We start from the raw sequence: 14807 nt of genomic DNA on the forward strand, positions 1-14807 counted from the left end.
GATGTTGAATATAATATTAAATACATCATGCATTAAAGTTTTTATTAAATATAAAATTGCCTTCCTCATAATTTTGTTTCTTAAAACTTCACAAGCACCTTCTATTTATAGCAACAGTAAAGTATTTGATATAGTAATAGTTACTAAGGACCTACTTTGTGCAGACCCTGAAAAATAAATAGATGAGCAAGACATATTCATTACATTAAACAACTTATAATCTAATGGACTATGTTTACTAACAAATAAGTATATTTTAAGAGTGAATTCTTATATAATCATTTTTTGTCTGTGTGCTGATGGAAAAATAAAAATTAAAAACATCATTTTGCCTGAATGGTTTCACTGGAGAGGTATTGTTTAATTTTCTCTTGTAAGACAGTAAGGATACTACTACATGGTAAACGTAGGAAGGGACAGAGGAAAAAACAATAAATAAATGCAGAAGTGAAAAGCCCAACTGCAGTGTCTCTCTTAAATAGTACAGATTGAATAAGGGTTACCTCATTGTACAGCACATGAGAGTTTCTTTAAAAAATTCAGCCAGATTACTGAAGAGTCACCCCACCAGATGTGTTCCCTGGACTGTGGACTTCCCAGACTCTGAATCGGTGCTGAGTATGTGAATTCCCTTCTTGGAATCTATGTCCTGCAATCCTGATTTGAAATTCCTTCTACAAAGAACACCACAAATTTGGTGTTTTCTACTGGCATGGCTGCGACACCCATGAGGTAACCCTGCCACCACAAAGGAAATCACAGATGCCAAGGAGGCAGTTGCAGCCACTGAAGTTACTCATGCAGCATGAGGCAACCCCTCTGCCACTGCAGACATCATAGCTGTGTGGTCACCACTGTGGACATGACAGCCATGTGGGTGGCTGCTGCAGCTGCCACTGCTGCATTCTCCACTATCACCAGCACCACCTGGCAGCCACCATCATCATGCGAGCAGACTGCTTCTGCTAGAGCCACCACTGCCACAGGGACAGCCCACCTCCACAACCAACAGCACTGCAAGGATAGCCTGCTACCATAGCAGCAGCCACTGTACTCACTGCCACTATGAAGGCAGATCACAAACCACTCAATTACATTGGCACAAGGAGGGTCACTAGCAGAGTCCAGGGAAGGAGAGAAATAGAAGGAGCAATTGCTCTACCAGGAAGCCAGATACCAAAGAAGAAATACTAGAAATATTTTTTAAAAAAAGAAAAGAAAAAAAATATGAGTCCACCAAAATAATACAATAACTCTCACATTCCATACCCCATAGAGCAGGAAACCATTGAAATGACTGAAAAGGAATTCCAAGTAAAAATCATAAGGAACTCAATGAGATACAAGAAGACACAGTCAGATGACACAACGAACTGAGCAAAACTATCGAGCATATGAAGGAGGAAATTTACAGAGATTAATACTTTATAAAAGAATGTAGCAGAACTCATGGAACTGAAGGAGTCATTCAATGAAATTAAAAAAAAAAAACACAACTGAGAGTTTAAACAGGAGGCTAGAGCAAACAGAAGAAAGAATTTCTGATCTTCAAGACAGTCTCTTCAAAATACTTCAGCCAAACAGAAAAAAAGAAAAACATTTTAAAAATGAAGACAATCTAAGAGAGATAGCAGACAGCCTTAAGCACATAAACCCCTGAACCATGGGTATTCCTGAAGGGGAGGAGAAAGGAAAAGGCATTGAGAACATATTCAAGAAAATAATAACAGAAAACTTGCCAGGTATAGGGAGAAACATGGACCTTCAGATTCAGGAGGCTCAAATTTCTCCAAAATGATTCAATTTAAAAAGGTCCTCTTTGAGGAGCATTATTGTTAAACTGGCAAAACTCAAAGGACAAAGAGAAAATCCTTAAAAAAAAAAAAAAAAAACGAGAAAAGTATCAAGTCACCTATAAGAAAACCCCCATCAGACTAAAAGCAGACTTCCCAACAGTAACTCTGCAGGCTAGAGGAGAATGGGATGATATCTTCAAAATACTGAAAGAAAAGAACTGCCAGCCAAGAATACTATACCTACTGAGGCTATCCTTCAGAAAAGAGGAGAAAAAGTGTACTTCCTAGACAAAGAAAAACTATGAAAGTTCACCACCAAGTGACCAGCCCAACAAGATATCCTTAAGGGAGTTCTGCATCTGGAATCTAAAAAGTGACAATCACTACCATGAATACACAAGAAAGAACAAAACCCACTGGTAGAACAAAAATGCAAATGAGAAAGAGAAAGCAATGGTAATTTACTTCCTCCCCAAACCAACAAACACCTAAGACGAACAATAAAAAGGAAAGAAACAAAAGTTACTTAAAACATCCATATGAAAATTGATACTTGACAGAAGTAAGGCAGTATCTTTCAGTAACAATCCTAAAGGTAAATGAATTAAATTACCCACTCAAAAGACACAGACAGGCAGATTGAATTAAAAAGCTAGACCCAAATATATGGCATCTACCAGAGACTCACCTCACCTATGAAGACACACAATTAAGAGTGAGGGAATGGAAAAGGATACCATGCAAATGCAAATTAAAAATAAGCAGGAGTAACTATTCTTATATTGGATAAAACAGACTTCAAATCAAAAATTATAAAAAGAGACAAAGAAGGCCACTATATGATGACCAAGGGATCTATCCAGGGAGAAGACACAGCAATCATTAATATATATGCTCCCCAAATCAGAGCACCCAGATATAGAAAGCAAACACTATTAGACCTAAAGAAAGAGATAGATACAAATATGATAATAGTTAGGGACTTGAACAACCTTTCTCAACAACGGACAGATCATACAGACAACAAATTGAAAGAAAAACACAGGATATGAACCACACTTTCAACCAATTGGACTTGGCAGATATCTACAGAACATTTTATTCAACAACCAGAGAATACACATTCTTCTCATCTGCCCATGGAACATTCTCCAGGACTGACCAAATGTTAGGTCACACATCAAGCCTCAACAAATTTTTAAAAAACTGAAATCATTTCAAGTATCTTCTCAGACCACAATGGATTAAAACTGGAAATCAATAACAAGCAGAACTCCAGAAAGTATACAAACACATGAAAATTAAACAATATGCTCCTGAATGACTTAAGGGTCCAAGGAGAAATTAAACCAAAAATCCAAAAAATTCTCAAAAATAATGGAAATAAAGACACACCATACCCAAACCATTGGAATGCTAAAAATTAAGTACTAAGAAAGATGTTTATTGCAATAAACACTTAAATAAAACGAATAGAAAGATTTCAAATAAATAACATAATGCTACACCTCAATGAACTATGAAAACAAGAAAAATTCAATCCAAAAATTAGTAGATGGACAGCAGTAATTAAGATTAGAGCACACCTAAATGAAATAGAGACCCCCCCAAAAAATGATATAGAAGAGTAATGAAACAAAAGGCTGAGTTTTTTGTTGTTGTTGTTGTTGTTGTTTGGATTTTGGGTTTTTTTTTTTTTTAGAGAATATAAACCAATAGACAAACGATTAGCTAGGCTAACTAAAAAAAAGAAGAGAGAAGGTCCAAATAAGAAAATGAAAAAGGAGACATTACAACTTATAACACAGAAAGGCAAAAATCATTACAGACTATTATAAACAAATATATACCAACAAATTTGAAAACCTAGAGGAAATGGATAAATTGCTGGACATATAAAACTACTAAGAATGTACCAAGAAGACCTAGAAAGCAAACAGACCAACTACAAGCAAAGAGATTGAAGCAGCAATTAGAAATCTCCCTACAAAGGAAAGCCCAGGACTGGATGGCTTTAGTGCTGAATTCTACCAAACCTTTAAGGGTGAATTAATACCAAATTTCTTCAAACTATTCCAAAAAATGGAAACAGAGGCCATACTTTCAAACTCATTCTATGAGGCCAGCAACACTCTGATAGCAAAACCAGACAAAGATACAATGAAAAAAGAAAATAATACTTCAGTACCTTTGAGGAACATAGACACAAAAATTCTCAACAAAATATTAGCAAAGAAAATACAGCAACACATCAAAAATTATATACCATGATCAAGTGGGATACATCTCAGGGGTGCAAGGATGGTTCAACATATACAAGCCAATAAATGTGATACACTATATCAACAAAACCAAGGACAAAAACCATATGATTATCTTAATAGTGCAGAAAAAAAGCATTTGACAAAATCATATCCCTTCATAAATAAAGATTTTTGTGATAAAGTCTTCATGATAAATACTCTCAGCAAATTAGATACAGAAGGAAAGTAAAACACAATAAAATGCTGTATATGAAAAACCAATAACCAATATCATACCAAATGGAGAAAAGTTGAAATCTTTTTCATTAAGGACAGGAAGAATACAAGGATGCCCACTCTCACCACTCCTATTTAACATACTGTTGGAAGTACTAGCCAGAGCAATCAGTTAAGAGAAAGAAAGAAATGGCATCCAGATTGGAAATTTGAAGTCAAATTGTTCCTGTTTGCAGATGACATGATCCTATATATAGAAAAGCCTAAAGACTCTACAAAAGAACACAGAGTTAATAAATGATTTTAGTATACTTACAGGATACAAATTCAACAAGCAAAAATCAGTAGCATTTTTATACTCCACCAATGAACTATCAGAAAAAGAAATTAAGAAAGCTAGCCTATTTACAATAGTCACCAAAACAATAAAATATGTAGGAATCAGTTTAACCAAGGAGGTGAAATATCTCTAGAATGAGAACTACAAATCACTGATGAAAGAAATTTTAAGAGGGCACAAAAACATGTAAAAGTATTCCATGCTCTTGGATTGGAAGAGTTAACATTGTGAAGATGTCCGCACTACCCAAAGCAATCTACAAATTCAGTGTGATCCCCATCAAAATGCAAATGACATTCTTCACAGAAATAGAAGAAGAATAATCCTAATATTCATACAGAACAACAAAAGATCCTGAATAGCCAAAGCAATCCTGAGCAAAACAATAAAATAATAATAAGCCTGGAGGCATAACACTACCTGACTTCAAATTATACTACAAAGCTATAGTTACCAAAAAAGCATGCTACTGAAATAAAAACAGACACTCAGACCAATGGAATAGAATACAGAACCTAGAAATTGAACCATAAACATACAACCAACTGATCTTCAAAAAAGGCATCAAGAAGGTACAATAGAGAAAAGACTGCCTCTTCAACAAATGGTTCTGGGATAATTGGACATCCATATATAGAAGTATGAAACTAGACCCATACCTCTTTCTTTATACCAAAATCAACTCAAAATGGATTAAAGACTTAAATATAAGGCCCCAAACTATAAAACTCCTAAAAGAAAACATAGGGGAAACACTTCAGGAAGGAGGAATGGGTAAAGATTTTATGAATATGACCCCAAAAGCACAGGCAACAAAAGAAAAAATAAACAAATGGGATTATATCAAACTAAAAAGCTTCTGCAGAGCAAAAGATACAACAAAGAGAAAAGTCAACCTACAGATTGGGAAAAAATATCTGTGAACTATGTATCGGGCAAAGAATTAATTTCCAGAATATACAATGAACTTAAACAACTTAGTAAAAAAAAACCCCAAATAACCTAATTAAAAAATGGCCAAAAGAGCTGAATAGGCATTCCTGAAAGGAAGACATACAAATGGTGAACAGACACCTGAAAAAAATACTCAACATCAATTAGCGTGAAGGAAATGCAAATTAAAACCACATTGAGCTATCATCTCACCCCAGTTAAACCAGCTATTATCACAAAGGCAGAGAATAATAAATGCTGATGAGGATATGCAGAAATGAGAATCTTCCTACACTGCTGTTGAGACTTTAAATTGATGCAGTCATTATGGAAAGTGGTAGGGAATTTCCTCAAATAACTGCAGATACAACTGCCATAAGATCCAGCAATGCCACTGCTGGGTATATATCCAGAGGAATGGAAGTCATGATTTTGAAGGGATCTTTGTCCCCTCATGTTTATTGAAGCTCTATTCACAATAGGCAAGAGTTGGAACCAATGTAAATGTCCATTGTTGGATGACTGGATAAGGAAAATGTGGTATTTATACACAATGGAATACTGCTCTGCCATAAAAAAGAATGAAATACTGCCATTCACAGCTACATGGATGAACTTAGAGAAAATGATGTTAAGTGAAATAAGCCAGGCAAAGGAAGAGATATACCACATATCCTCATCAAAGTGGGAGTTAAGAAAGAAATAAACTACAGTCACAGTTAAACATTGAACTTTCAAAAGGAGAGAACACAAATGAAGTTATCAGAGGTGGGAAATGGGGAAGGGAAGGGATAATAAGAGAGGAATTGGTAAAGGGTCATAGAAAACGATTACATTGTATAATGTTGAATATACTAATTATCCTGATTTGAGTATGACATATTGTCCATAGGTATTGATATTCAACTGTGTACCCCACAGATATGCACAGTCAACTATGTTATAATAAAAAATAAATTTTAAAAAAGAAAAAAAAATTAAATAATTAAACAAATTTTGGAAAAACTTCATTGTTTTTTAGCCAGTGAAGAAGGACTGGATAAGCAAATTTTAACATATATGAAAACATCTCTCCAAATTTCAAAAACAAGCTAAAGAAATAACATAATTAAAATGTGTGTGTTTTCTTTTTACATATTAATGAAGAAAGATTATCTATTCTAGCAGTATCGTAAGTGCATATTATTTAGTTAAAAAATAAAGGAAGATTGTTTTATTTATTCATACAAATTCTTTCATTTAGCACATCCATAATATAGTAAAAGTTTACTGAGGGTTACGAAGCAATGGGCATAGAATAATAGGCATAGAATGAAACTTATCACGTAAAATATATCAAAGGTGATTTCCAGATGAGTAAAATAAATAATAGTTTCTTTTGTTTCTTGATATATTTTCACAAAACCTAAATTTTGTGTTTGAAGTTTAATTCACATGTTAACCTACAAGATTTCTTCAAGCAGACTCAGTTTTTCTATAGTAGCAGACACATGTTTCACTCTCCTAGTTTTATTAGTTATCATACTTTTTATCTGAAAGTAATATCTCCTGTTTTTGAATAACAAGATGGTAATGTATTGATTTTTCTTTTGTCTTCATTCTTTTATTCATTTACCATTTATTTTTTGTGGATACAATATGTCAGGATACACCAGAAAATGCTGATGATATAGCTGTCATATACACACTCACCAAAAACAAAGAACAAAAAAATTCCATATACAAGGAAAAATCATATACATAAATAAGAAATATTCATATTAGTAGTAACTAGCAAGGAGGAGGAAATAATATAATTTGAAGGATAGTAGCTGGAGGGGAAGTCAACAATTGCTATAGCAACTAGATACGTGAGTGGAAGATAACTACAAATCAGCCCGAAAATATCTAGCAGAACATTCTAGGCCAGCCTTGACCAGTGCGACATTTGGCAGTGATTAAGGTATTCAATATATGCACTATCCAATACAGTAACCATTAGTCACATGTGTCAATTGGCATCATAAATTTGGCTATTTGAGAAATAGAATTTTAATTGTTTTAAATTAAAATAGCCACAGGTAGTTCCGATACTCTGTTGGAATAGTATAACTCTAGGCAAGGAACAATAGTTCCTCAAGTGGGAATTGCCACATTTGAGGAAGAGAAGAAAGCATTGGCAGTGTATAGTAAGCATGGTGTAAATGGTACCAAAATGAGCTTAGAAAAGAACAAGAAACATGCAGAGCAATCCATCCCATATTCAGAAGTCTGGTGTTATTCTAATTGAGAGAGCCATTGAAGTTTTAAAATTGATTTTATTGAGTAGAGGCTAGATAAATAATTTTAACCTCTATTTCTTAATAGTCAGGGTTCATTTTCAAGAAGCATAAACCACTCTTGGCTATTTTAAGCAGAAAAGGGGATTAATGCATGCAGAGGCAGATTTACCACGAGAAAAATGAAGCTCAAGTTTTAGAGGCCCTCCTTTGTACAGGTTTTAATACTCTGGGAGAGGGCTTTGCATTTTATTCTCTTGGTCGTTAAAAATTTTCCAAATAAAGATATTTCATCTGCATGTTAATACTGTTGCCTCTTTACACTCTACTTTCTCCTCCATTATACTTGGAGATTTACCTATGGAAAAGCTGAATTTAGGATACATGAGTTTAGCCTTAGTTTGGACACATTTTTGTGTTTCATTAAAGTTAAATTAGTGCTAACTCTTCCAGTTTAGGAATTGCTTCTAAGCTTAGTCTTAGCACCATCCTATGAAAGTGTTAACTCACCTTATGAAAGTGAAGGGCTAGCATTTATATCAAGATATGAAAAAGTACTATGGCTCCTTTCACTAGAAGAATGTCAGTAACAGAGGATTAAACAACCACTGAAGTAGAGACAGAAGTCTTTCAATCAGCATGTGTAAAAGTGTTCGTGGAGATTTGTTTCTCATCAATTCCTTAACAAAACAGAAGTTCTTTCATGTCAGAAATAGACTTGATAATGAAGCATATAAGATTAGAAATGTTTGTGTATTATATGTTTGTATACATATATACATGAACATTTGTATGTGTATGTGATATACATATTCACATTATATATACATATAAATACATAAACATGAATCATTTTATGAATAGAAATTATGCAAAATAGAATTTATCAGAATTTAAGAGCTCCTACTAGTTAAGGGCACAAAACTATGGTAGTCTACAAATAAAGCATATGTCTTTATGTAAAATCATGTTTTATGCACACAACTCTCAAAAATGAAAAGAATATGCAAGCAACCGTGGCAGAGGCAGAAATGAACTGTCTTTCTATTATCCCTGTAGAAAATGATTTTGTAAAGTTATTGTCATATGAAGTGATCAATGTTTGTATTTCCCACAAAAAACAGGTTAAAAAAAAATTTGCAGAATTATGTTAAAAACTAATTTTTAAAAAAAGAACTAATTTTTTAAAATTATCTTATTTTGACTATATTTTGTGATGACATTGTTAGCTTTTAAAATTATAAGGAGCTTTTCAAGATGGCGGTGGCTGCGGCGGCTGGCGCGGAGTAGCTGAGGTGGAAAAGGCGGCCACTGGGCCTCAGGCAGCCGGGAAACTTGTGGACCTTCCTCTCGCCATCTCTTAAGGGAGGACTGCTGCTGCTGACTGGTCGTGGGGGGTGACCGCCACTTTGCCCCCGGCAGGAGAGGATGCCTCATTTACAGGCAACAGCTTTGAAGTGTGGAGCAGGAAAAGAACTGTTTCTTAGCTGCAAAAGCAAGTCTCGAAACAGGGAACACGGCGCCAGGGCTGCTGTGGATGCAGCCAGGATCCCGGAGGCCGGGGCCGTGCTGAAGGCGGCCAGCTGCCCTATTCAGGATTCGAGGTTTCAGGCCGGCATTAAAGAAGATTCCTGGGAGTGCCCGAGCGGCGCCGCGACTGAACAGCCTGAGGCAGCAGCGGGCGAGAACTGGGAAAGGCGGCAAACCAGAGACAGAGAGCGAACACCCGACCTGGCACAGCACTGTGAGTGACCCCTGGCACAGCTCTGTTCGGGGGGTGGATGCCCACGCGGCTCCCGCCTGCACCACCAGGCCACTCACCGCCCGGTGCTGCCTCCATTTTCCCAGGTGCGGGCAGCTCCGCCCTGCTCGGCCATCACTGAGCCCTCCCACTTGCTGGCCTGGCGCCAGGCTTTCCGGAGCCTGCGGACCGGCCTTCGCTCCCACTCCCTCGGTGGTTCTCTGGCGGGGCTGGTGGCAGGGGGCATCCCGGGCCAGTGTCGGGAAGGCAAGGAAGTACGGGCAGGCCGACTGTCACTCCACCATACCCTGGACTCCGGCCCCAGGTAAACTCCCTGTTACTGGGAGACAGATACCATCTCTGCGGCCACCAGTTTGGAAAAAAGCCTAACGAATTTCTGGTTGGGAATAGTGTGGTAGGAGAGTTCCCAGGTCCGCTTGAACCTGCCGGAGACCAGGCTGCAGGTGGGCGCTAGACTCGGTTTATACTTGGGGGATACAAAGGTGAACAAGACCCGAGAATAATCTACATAGTGCTACAAAGGCACCCAGAGAGACTGGTCGTCTGTGCCCAGCAGAAACCTGGTAGACTTCCTGGGTGAGGCGGTGCCGAGCAGGGTCTTGAAGGCCCAGCTGATAGACGAGGGGTGCAGAAGACACGCGCCAGCCCAGCACAGTGCGCACAGAGTGGGGAGACGTGCGGCCAGGGAGGCGGACACTCGACAAAAACCACACACCCGGTGGGGTCGTTACTGCACGATCTAACAGCCTGGGCCAGAGCACACGGAACAGGGAGAAGTCCTGCACAGGAAGAGAAAGCTCAACAGAGATCACACACCCTGTGGTACGTGATCCACCAGCCCAGCAGAGTCCAAGCTGACCAGAAAGGTGGCTCCCCGGAGAAGCCCAAGACCCGAGGCAACCACACACACAAGGCACTAGAGGCCAACTGAGCAATCACGGAGGGAGCCATACGAAATTGGCAACCACAGCAACATCCTAGTTAGTCATTAGTCTCAAACCGGTGGACTGTGAAACCCCCAGCAACAATGAATAAACACCAAAAAAAAGACACCAGAAATACAAGAAATCAAGAAAGTACACCACCAAAAGTTAATAAATCTCAAACTCTAGATCCTATAGAACAAGAAGCCCTTGAAATGACTGACAAGGAATTTCGAGTGATAATTCTAAGGAAACTGAATGAGATACAAGAAAACTCAGCTAGACATTATGATGAAATGAGGAAAAGTATACAGGATCTGAAAGAGGAAATGTACAAGGAAATCAATGTCCTGAAAAAAAATGTAGCAGAACTTGCTGAACTGAAGAAGTTATTCAACGAAATAAAAAACACAACGGAGAGTTTAACCAGCAGGCTTGTCGAAGTTGAAGAGAGAACCTCTGAACCTGAAGATGGGCTGTCTGAAATAACACAAGCAGACAAAAAGAAAGAAAAAAGAATCAAGGACATTGAAGAAAATCTGAGAGAGATATCAGACAACCATAAGCGATCAAATATCCGAGTCATGGGTATTCCAGAAGGGGAGGAAAATGGAGATTCCATTGAAAACATATTCAACAAAATAGTGGCAGAAAACTTCCCAGGTATAGGAAAAATCACAGATCTTCAGATCCAGGAAGCTCAACGATCTCCAAATGTATTCAACCCAAAAAGACCTTCTCCAAGACATGTCATAGTCAAATTGGCAAAACTCAGAGATAGAGAGAGAATCTTAAAAGCTGCAAGAGAGAAGCATCAAATCACCTATAAGGGAGCCCCAATCAGGTTAACATCAGACTTTTCATCACAAACCCTAAAAGCTAGAAAGGAATGGGATGATATTTTCAAAATACTAAAAGACAAAGATTGCCAGCCAAGAATACTCTACCCTGCAAGGCTATCCTTCCGAAATGAGGGGCAAATAGTATATTTCTCAGACAAACAAAAACTGCGGGAGTTCACTACCACAAGACCACCCTTACAAGAAATCCTCAAGGGAGTACTGGGTTTGGTTCCTGAAAAATAACTACCACTGCCATAAAAACCCAAGAAAAATCTAAACCCGCTAGTATAATAAAAATGGCATTCATGAAGAGAAAACAAGCTAACAAAAACACTATCTACAACCTAAGGAACCAACAAACACAGAAACCAAACAGTAAATCAGAAAGCAAGGAACAAAAGACACCTAAGACAACCAAACAACCAATAAAATGCTAGGAATAAATCAACACCTTTCAATAACAACTCTTAATGTAAAAGGCTTAAATTCCCCAATTAAAAGACACAGACTGGCTGACTGGATCAAAAAGCAGGACCCAACTATATGCTGCCTACAAGAGACCCACCTCACCCATAAAGATTCACACAGGCTAAGAGTGAAAGTATGGAAAAAGATTTACCATGCAAACAGAAAAGAAAAACGAGCTGAAGTAGCTATTCTTATATCTGACCAAATAGACTTTAAACTAAAAACCATAAAAAGAGACAATGAGGGAAACTACTTAATGATAAAAGGACTGATCCATCAAGAAGACATAACAATCATAAATATGTATGCACCCAATGTTGGAGCAGCCAGATTTATAAAACAAACTCTATTAGACCTAAAGAAGGAAATAGACACTAATACCATAATAGCAGGGGACCTGAACACCCCACTGTCAATATTAGACAGATCATCTAGGCAAAGAATCAGTAGAGAAACACAAGATCTAAACAAGACTCTAGACCAATTGGAATTGGCAGATATCTACAGAACATTCCACCCAACAACCTGAGAATATTCATTTTTCTCATCAGCACATGGATCATTCTCCAGGATAGATCACATATTAGGTCACAAATCAAGTCTCAATTAATTCAAAAAAATTTGAATTATCCCATGTATCTTCTCAGACCACAATGGATTAAAACTAGAAATTAATAACAAACGAAACTCTGGAAACTATACAAACACATGGAAATTAAACAGCATTCTACTTAATGACATATGGGTCCAAGAAGAAATCAAGCAGGAAATCAAAAAATTTATTGAAACTAATGAAAACAATGATACATCATACCAAAACCTGTGGGATACTGCAAAAGCAGTATTGAGGGGAAAATTTATTGCATTAAACGCTCACTTCAGAAGAATAGAAAGATGGCAAGTGAACAACCTAACACTTCACCTTAAAGAACTAGAAAAACAAGAACAATCCAAACCTAAAGTTAGCAGACGGAAAGAAATCATTAAGATAAGAGCAGAACTGAATGAAATTGAAAACCAAAAAACAATTCAAAAGATCAAAAAGTTGGTTTTTTTGAAAAGATAAATAAAATTGACAAACCATTAGCATGGCTAACAAAAAAAAGAAGAGAGAAGACTCAAATAACAAAAATTAGAAATGAAAAAGGCGATATTACAACTGATTCATCTGAAATACAAGGAATCATTCGAGACTACTATAAACAACTATACGCCAACAAATTTGAAAATCTGGAGGAAATCGATAAATTTCTGGACACACACAAGCTCCCAAAACTGAACCATGAAGACATAGAAAATTTGAACAGACCAATAACAATAAAGGAGATTGAAGCTGTTATCAGAAGGCTCCCAACAAAGAAAAGCCCAGGACCAGATGGATTCGCATCAGAATTTTACCAAACATTCAAAGAGGAATTGACACCGATTCTTTACAAACTATTCCAAAAGATTGAAATGGACGCAAATCTCCCAAACTCATTCTATGAAGGAAACATCATCCTGATACCAAAACCAGGTAAAGATATAACCAAAAAAGAAAACTACAGGCCGATATCCTTGATGAATATAGATGCAAAAATCCTCACTAAAATACTAGCAAACAGAATACAGCCACACATACGAAAAATTATTCATCACGATCAAGTGGGATTCATCCCAGGGATGCAAGGTTGGTTCAACGTACGCAAATCAATAAATGTGATACACCATATTAATAAACTCAAACACAAGGACCATATGATCATCTCTATAGATGCTGAAAAAGCATTTGATAAAGTTCAGCACTCATTCTTGACAAAGACCCTCTATGAGTTAGGTATAGAGGGAAAGTATCTCATCATAATTAAAGCCATATATGCCAAACCCACAGCCAATATCATCCTGAATGGGGAAAAGCTGAAAGCTTTTCCTTTAAGAACAGGAACTAGACAAGGATGCCCACTCTCACCACTCCTATTCAACATAGTGTTGGAAGTACTAGCCAGAGCAATCAGAGAAGAGAAGGAAATAAAGGGCATCCAGATTGGAAAAGATGAAGTCAAACTGTCCCTGTTTGCAGATGACATGATCCTATATATCGAAAAGCCTAAAACCTCTACAAAAAAACTGCTGGAATTGATAAATGATTTCAGCACAGTAGCAGGATACAAAATCAACACACAAAAATCAGTAGCATTTCTTTTCTCCAATAGTGAACATGCAGAAAGAGAAATCAAGAAAGCCTGCCCATTTACAATAGCCACCAAAAAAATAAAATACTTAGGAATTGAGTTAAGCAAGGAGGTGAAAAATCTCTATAATGAGAACTACAAACCACTGCCGAGAGAAATTAGAGAGGATACAAGAAGATGGAAAGATATCCCATGCTCTTGGATTGGAAGAATCAACATAGTGTAAATGTCCATACTACCCAAAGTGATATACAAATTCAATGCAATCCCCATCAAAATTCCAAAGACATTTTTCTCAGAAATGGAAAAAACTATTCAGACATTTATTTGGAACAATAAAAGACCACGCATAGCCAAAGCAATGCTGAGCAAAAAAAATAAAGCTGGAGGCATAACACTACCTGACTTTAAGCTATACTACAAAGCTATAATAACCAAAACAGTATGGTACTGGCATAAAAACAGACACACTGACCAATGGAATAGAATAGAGAATCCAGAAATCAACCCACACACTTACTGTCAGCTGATCTTTGACAAAGGCGCCAAGCCTATTCAGTGGCGAAGGGACTGCCTCTTCAGCAAATGGTGCTGGGACATCTGGATATCCATATGCAGGAGAATGAAACTAGATCCATACCTCTCGCTGTATACTAAAATCAACTCAAAATGGATTAAGGATTTAAATATACACCCTGAAACAATAAAACTTCTTAAAGAAAACATAGGAGAAACACTTCAGGAAATAGGACTGGACACAGACTTCATGAATAGGACCCCAAAAGCACGGGCAACCAAAGGAAAAATAAACAAATGGGATTATATCAAACTAAA

Source organism: Cynocephalus volans, chromosome 8 (assembly GCF_027409185.1).
Source record: "Cynocephalus volans isolate mCynVol1 chromosome 8, mCynVol1.pri, whole genome shotgun sequence".
Taxonomy (NCBI): Eukaryota; Metazoa; Chordata; class Mammalia; order Dermoptera; family Cynocephalidae; genus Cynocephalus; species Cynocephalus volans.